The following is an 8,460-nucleotide window of genomic DNA, read 5'->3' on the forward strand; positions in this document are numbered from 1 at the left end:
AATGGGAGGCAGGGGGAGGGACTTGACTATGGCAGAATAAAAAACTCTTTCATGCTGCTCTCTCCTGACTTCTGCCATGGCCTTCATTTATCATATTCCAGCCATCTTTAACCACCAGATGGACAATAAGAAGAAGGCTAAACCACTTCTGAGACTAAAGCAGGGGTCCTCAAACTTTTTAAACGGGGCCAGTTCACTGTCCCTCAGACCGTTGGAGGGCCGGACTATAGTTTAAAAAAAAAACTATGAACAAATGCGGACACAGTACAGGAGATGACCAGAGACTGCGGACACAGTACAGGAGATGACCAGAGACTGCGGACATACAACGGCGACGGGAATACTGGGCCGGCCACTCCATAAGACGCACAGACATTTCCCCCCAAGTGTGTCTTATGGAGCAAAATAGTGCCCCATCATTGGTGTCAGTGGGAGGAATAGTGCCCCATTATTGGTGTCAGTGGGAAGAATCCTGCCCCATCATTAGTGTCAGTGGGAGGAATAGTGCCCCATCATTGGTGTCAGTGGGAAGAAACGTGCCCCATCATTGGTGTCAGTGGGAGGAATAATGCCCCATCATTAGTATCAGTGACACCAATGATGGGGCACTATTCCTCCCACTGGCACCAATGACACTTAACTTGCTGACCCATGTTCCAGCATGGTGCTGCTGCAGCCAGCATACCTGGTTGCAGCAGCACCATCTGCATGGCACACTTACCTGTCAGCTGTCCTTCTTCACTCCGGCCTCTCCCTCGATGTTCGCGGGGCCGCTCGGCTCCGCCTCCTCGCAAGTGATTGGCCGCCTGTGTGCCTTTCCTGAGCTACTGGCGCCCAATCACCGGTGAAGAGGCGGAGCCGAGCGGCAGCGCAAACATCGAGTGAGGGAATGGCTGGAGTGAATGAAGGAGCAGCGCTTCCTGGACTGGATCGTCATGGGACTGGGACACGGAGCCAGGTAAGATACAGCAGCCGCCTGCCCACCCCTGTACTTAGTGTCCCTTCCTCGCAGAAAAAAAGCCCCTACCGGCGGGCCGGATAAATGTCCTCGGCGGGCCGCCCAATCACCGGTGAAGAGGCGGAGCCGAGCGGCAGTGCAAACATCGAGTGAGGGAATGGCTGGAGTGAATGAAGGAGCAGCTTTTCCTGGACTGGATCGTCGTGGGACTGGGACACGGAGCCAGGTAAGATACAGCAGCCCCCTGCCCACCCCTGTACTTAGTGTCCCTTCCTCGCAGAAAAAAAGCCCCTACCGGCGGGCCGGATAAATGTCCTCGGCGGGCCGCATGTGGCCCACGGGCCATAGTTTGAGGACCCCTGCTCTAAAGCAAAAGTGCTTGCAAGAATATTTCCAGCCAACTCTGGCACCGCTAACACCTGCATCCTGCTCCAAGATGGTGTCACATGAAGCTTTGGCTGGTGACAACTCGCCTTCCCGCCAAACCCCTATTCATGTGGACATCCTGCTTTCTACAGAACCAATCCAGTTCACGCCTGCACCGAGAAATACAGACACTAACCTAAATTAATTTATCTGAAACTTACTCACAACTGCAGACCTAAAGGGATGTGTCTCTAGAATCGATCAGTTGCACAGGTTGGAACTTCAAGCTGTGAAACAGGACACAATACAGATTAGATCACCAGGTTACTCACCAAACTTGATGACCATCAAACAGCAAATGCACACCATACTGCCCAAATAAACAATCTGATGTTACTAATAAATGACCAAGAAAATAGCATGTAACAGAACAACATAAGAGTCTGCGGGTGTCCCAGAGATGGTAAAGGCCCCCAACTTGGCTTCCCTACTTAGATCCATCTCCAACAAATTACTAGAGCATCTAAAAGACGACCCACTGGAATTAGAGCTCACTGAGCTCTTGGCTCAAAAAACATGGTCCCGTAGACATGGGGTTTATTTACTAAAGCTGGAGAGTGCAAAATCAGGCTCACTTCTGCATAGAAACTAACCAGCTTCCAGGTTTTATTGCCAAAGCTTAATTGAACAAACTGAGGTTAGATGCTGATTGATTTATATGCAGAAGTGAGCCTGATTTTGCACTCTCCAGCTTTAGTAAATAAATCCCTATCTGTTGAATACATTTATATTTGATAAACCATCATGAGAGCAACCAGAAACTTGGATGTCTTATAATTTAATAGCACTGTTATGCACCTACTGCCTGACATATCAAGACAAATTCTCCAACTGCAAAGATCCCTGAAACCATTACCAGGCCTGCTCTGGGAACATCAGATAACATATTGCTGGGGATTCCCTTTGCAGTTGATTGCAGACAAGGATGGAAAGTCTGTCACTTTTAAAACACTAGGTGACCTTCCAAACATCTTGGGAGCCTTTCAACTCCTCCAGGTACAATCACATGATTGGCCTCTCTTCTCTGTCTTACTGGGCATCACTGCCAGAGAGACATGGAACACAGTGCCCCCTTGATGCACTAGGAATGCCCGCAATTCACAACTGGAAACAGGACTTCTTAACTGTTATAACAATTAAGCATTACCTTAGTTACTGCTGAGATTACGGTTGTGATAAAAGAAAAACCTACCTACCCCTCATTTAAAGAAGTCATATTATGTGACTTATACTCTATAATTTTACAATAGTTTGAAGATGGTTTTCTGTGCTATGTTATTCCAGTCCCCTAGCGACAGAAGACAGGAAATGGTCTTGGTCATTGCAATTTAATCTTGTATTGGCACATATACACGTACAGGATTTCCTACCAAAGAACCACTTCAAAACCAGATCACCTTTACCTTCATTTAAGGGAGGCTTCATCCATTCTGTATTAGATCATCTGAACCTGATTGCATCTCTGCAAGACCATTGATAATTGAAAAGACGATTTGTAGTGACATAAACACCTAGTTATCTTTAAGAGACTATGTCACAGCATTTGGGTCTTTTCAATCTCCGATTTAAAGTATTTCCAGTTATAGGCCCCAGCTATCATGTTATTTTATGGTCCCTCCACTTTATGAAGCTTCATCGCTTCATCACATTGTAAGACTGTGGTCTCTCTTTGTGACTTTCCTCCTGCTGCAAATAACACATATATAGGGGATTCCTCATACCCACCACTGAATGTGGAAGCACGTTTTTATTCATTTTAGCTAGATACCACAATATATCCTGTGTGCAGATGTGGTGGGCCACACTATATCCTATGTGCAGATGTGGTGGGTCATCCTGTGCTTCATTGGGAAGAGAAGCTCAGCTTTGTGACTGCTGTTTTCTTTATCATCTGTTTTTAGATCATTGTCTTACCTTCTCTGTGGAGAGAGGTGTGAGCCCTATGTATACTATTTTTCTCTTCCACATCGGTCCCCACACAGGGACAACACTACTCAATCAGCTCATGTATCAAGAGCACTGCTCTAGGAGTATATAACTGAAACAACTAGACCCCTCCTTTCCTTTTTTAGACCCCCTCTTTTCCTTTTTATATGAATATGCTATATGACTTGGCCTCTTCTCAGTCACTTGGTACTAGTTTCCAGATTGTCCCTTCTTTCCTTCCTCCCTTCCGATAATATTACTATAATATTGCCTTTGACTAACGTCATTGGAACTAAAATTTTCTAAGACTTTTGGTGGTCCCTAGAACATGGACTGTCATGTGTTCTATAGGCATTCTCACCCCCCCAACTAGGCCTCACACTTATAGTATGTACAAGTGCATTCCCATTCTTTAGTTAGGTGCACTCATTGTCTTGGAGATCTGTTCCTTTTTTCATTGCTCTCATTCCTCCTATTCTTTCACCCAGCCTCAAGCACTCTTTCCTCTGTGACCTCCCCCATTTCCCGTTTCCCCTTTCTATGGGACAGTATACATTACCTTACCCCATCATCAAACAAAATTAATTTAAAATGGCTCTTCTACCTATATGTTCCTTCAGTGTCAGAAGCCTCAATTATCCCACGAAAAGGTCATAGATTCTCCTCCAAGAAACACCGTTTTTGCTGGCAACTATCCTAGCCGCAATAGCAGATATTTTACCAAATGGTATCACTGTACCAACCTGGAAGGCAGCACCAAAGGGGTATCCATTGCCTTACATAAATCTTTGCAGGCCCAAGCCATTGATACAAAAATTGACTCACTAGGTAGATACTTGCTACTAAAACTCAAATTCAGAGATTCTATATTCACCATTGCCAATTTGTACCCACCCAAAACCTTGCAAGTTACCAATTACTTTCAATATCTCCATGTTCTTGACCAATTTGAAAAAGGGAAGGTAATACTAAGGGATAAGGCTTTAATCTTCCCATAGATCCCTTACATGACAACTCATCAAGCAGGTCAAATGTAAGAGCTTTTGAAATTCTAAGTCCCACAAATAGAGATTTTTCATTTTACTATACAGTGCATGGTTCACACAGTAGGAATAACTATATCTTTAATAAAATTATATGTAGTGCAGCGCTCAAATATAAAACAAATACTACAATAATTGTGCTCACATGCAATAGTGTCACAAAATAAATCTAACACAAATCATTAGGTGAGATATCTTCGTTCACAAGTGTCACTCAGTGTTATTCATCCCTTCGTGCCCGCATACTATGACAATTATAAATAAATATAAATAAATATATATCATAAGAAAAAATAATAAAAAAACATAATTCTCGCAGTGCTCCAAATATGATGTGTGACCACACTTACTATATTAATCAAATAAATCCCCCCAAAAAATTAATTAGAATGTCCATATAAATCGGTAAAGTTCATGCAATGTGTAAAAAAATGTGCAAACAAATGTGATCTTGTTCCACAACCGTGCCACTCTTCACCTCCTAAGGCTAAATTGCCTCCTCACCTCCTTGAACTGACCCCTAAGGGCCAAACAGCTTTCAGGATCACTCAGGATCCTTATCCCCTGGTAACAGGCACTTCTCCTGACGTTGCAGATCACTTTAGGGTACATCCATTACCCCAAATCGGAAGCCTCTAGGAAATAATTGCTCACCAACCCAGTGAGCAAAAAAAGAATCCTCTAAGTGTAGTATTAAAGCCAAAAACACTTTAATGGTACTTAATCATGTAAACATAGCAACTCACATATGTCCATGCTTTTCCTTGGCCAGTATGCGGGTGTGCTGCATGTAATCAGAAGGACTTCCTGGGTATACCAAGATGGCGGCTGGCGCCGGAAGTGCGTCACCGCGTACCGGAAGTGTACACGGATCCTGAGTGATCCTGAAAGCTGTTTGGCCCTTAGGAGTCAGTTCAAGGAGGTGAGGAGGCAATTTAGCCTCAGGAGGTGAAGAGTGGCACGGTTGTGGAACAAGATCACATTTGTTTGCACATTTTTTTACACATTGCATGAACTTTACCGATTTATATGGACATTCTAATTAATTTTTTGGGGGGATTTATTTGATTAATATAGTAAGTGTGGTCACACATCATATTTGGAGCACTGTGAGAATTATGTTTTTCTATTATTTTTCTTATGATATATATTTATTTATATTTATTTATAATTGTCATAGTATGTGGGCACGAAGGGATGAATAACACTGAGTGGCACTTGTGAACGAAGATATCTCACCTAATGATTTGTGTTAGATTTATTTTGTGACACTATTGCATGTGAGCACAATTATTGTAGTATTTGTTTTATATTTGAGCGCTGCACTACATATAATTTTATTAATCACTATACTGTGTGGGTAGCAGGTTAAGTGCTGGCAGCTTTCAGTAGGGTTTCTTTCCCTTTTTGCGGAGGAGGATCTCTGTTTGTATTTCAATAACTATATCTTTGTCACCCAGAGGCTTTTATCCACAAAACCAAGTATAGGCCCATAAATATGGTCTGGTCTTTCCTCAGTCTTTTGTAGCATAGCCATTGAGATCCACGACACAAAGTTATACATGACACCTGAATGATAATCTGCTACAAGATGTAATAATGTAATATGTGTAGCTGACATTACAAATGCCTATAGGGACTGCTTCCTTAACCATTCTGAAACCAACACCCCTCTCCCAACACAATCTGAAGTGCTATAGTGCTTCTTACATGGACTGCTTATCTGACATGCAAGTGCAAGTCTCAAAAAGAGATGCTCCAATTAACAAGTTACTGCGCAAACTTACAGTTTTTTGGAGGATGAACTGCTTCTTGCCACCAAACAAACCTCCAATTTAAAAGCTTCAGGATCAGATGGCTTTACTAAAAGATTTTACAAATAATATCAGCAAGAATTGATCCCTCTCCTATTAAAATTATTTGATTTGATCTAATCAGACTGTCCTTTTCTCATCCACGTCCCAGAGGCCCATATTTTGCTTATGTTGAAACCAGGCAACGATGACACAGACCCATGCAGCTCCTGCCCTATATCATTATTAATTGGAGATATTCAGCTAAATTTCAAAATACTTGTGTTAAATCTAAATTATGATTCGGCACTTATATTGATGGCAAGCTTGCAAAATATTTGGTTTTTATGATTAGTCATAATTAATAATAATATGTGTAAATGGTCTATTGACAAATGGCAGTATTACTATTCTTCAATTAAACTGAGACTGAAATAGATATGGGTAAGTTAGCTGAGACAGCAAACTAGTTGTAGACTATATTTAGATATAGTTGGTTAAAAGTATCTGTTAGTTATGTCAAGGTTATTAGAAGTGACTTACTATTACATTACGTATTTTAATGGTATCTGTGTGTATTTAGTATACGTTTCTAACATTGATACATTTATGTCATTAGCTTATAATATTATGTACATCAGCATACATATGTTCCTGTCCATCAAAGGCATTATGTGAGTGTCGTCCCCTCCCTTCTATGCCATACAAGGTATTAAGATGACACACTCATGCTGCATAAAGGGGGCCTTGAGGGACAGAGACTCACACTTACACGCTACATAACTCTTGCATACACACGTCTGAAAAGCTGCAACAGGTGCATACTGCTGCTAGATCATCATATCCGTCTACTTCCGGCTGCTTCTTCAACAAAGTCATTGAGTTGGACAAGGACATGAAAATCGCACATGGCAAGGACAGCCATGACAGATAATGGTGACTCTTTCTTTAAACATTTGCTTGTCATTTTTACAGTAGTTTTATCTACATGGAACTGTTCATAATACGCTTTACATTGTTATTTGACACCATTGTGTGATAGAATAAAATCTCACTTCATTTTTTATTTCAATGGCTCTTTCATTCATAATCGCCTCAAGACACTAGAAGAAGTATTATATGTGTCTAAAAATCCAACATTTTGGTGAGCCAGCCACCGTCGAGTTTTCCCATGCCTCGCTAAGGGGGAAAACGCACAATTCTGTGATTGTCAAGTCTTGGAAAAACACGGTGAAAAGAACCTAGCAGAACAGGCGATTAAACAGACTTGTACGAGAGGTCCAGTGACTGAGCCGGGTCAAACGAGAAAATCTTCTGATTACGGTGAGTAACAATTATGGAATTTATTGATGACTTAGTTAATGAAAGCAAGCTAGAGTTTAAAGATGTTTCTTTATATCCTGAAGACAGTCAGCTATGGCACTATATGTATAACGAATGTTTACAGGCCAATATTCAGATAGATAAATCTAGATTTACTGTGCACAGACAGCGTAAAAAGATATCTAACATCTTAAATTTAGTAAGAATATTCAACAAAATGATTTTGAATGTTGATTTATCTGTTAAAAAAGCTTGTACATTAAAACAGACAGAATGTAGCACTGTACAGAATACAGAAAAGAATGAAAATTTGTCTCAAGATGCTCTTAGTGCCCAAACTGTGACATTTTTTGTAATTACATAGAGAATCTTGAGGAACAAATTGACTCAGAGACAAATCTTTTGTTAAGACTGCAGAATGACAGTAAACAGGTTGCCATGATAAACACAGATGACAAACAGTGATTGAAAATCAGAGCCACGGCTGTCCGATATCTCTGAAAGTTCGGATATTGACTCTGATGACGAAACACAAATTAAACATAAAGAATTGTTATGTAAAACTGCAAAACTTAAGTTGCAAATACATAATCAATTAATGAAAGTTTTAAAAGACATCCCTGCTTATGATTCAGATAAAGATATCTACAGCAACATGGAAATATATGAAATGCATGTCAAATGCCATCAGATTTCAAATCATGACATAAATTATTTATTTCCGATGTGGCTCCCAATTAAATTTATGTCTCGAATTAAAAATTCTGTTATTAACGATAAAGATCAGAAAAAACATAGTGACGCGACAGACAGACTGCGACAATTGCTGTTATGTTCAACAGGTGAAGATGTACCTTCTGTAGAAATGCTAGACTTACTTCAGACTACTGCTGATGAAGACCCTTTTGAGTTTAAAAATAAGTTTTCCAAAGCATATAAAATTATATTTGGAGTAGAAAATGAGGAAGACTCAGCTATGATCAAAGCTTTT

This window comes from Staurois parvus, unplaced genomic scaffold (assembly GCF_062004578.1).
Source record: "Staurois parvus isolate SC_StPar_1 unplaced genomic scaffold, SC_StPar_1.0 ptg000312l, whole genome shotgun sequence".
Lineage (NCBI taxonomy): Eukaryota > Metazoa > Chordata > Amphibia > Anura > Ranidae > Staurois > Staurois parvus.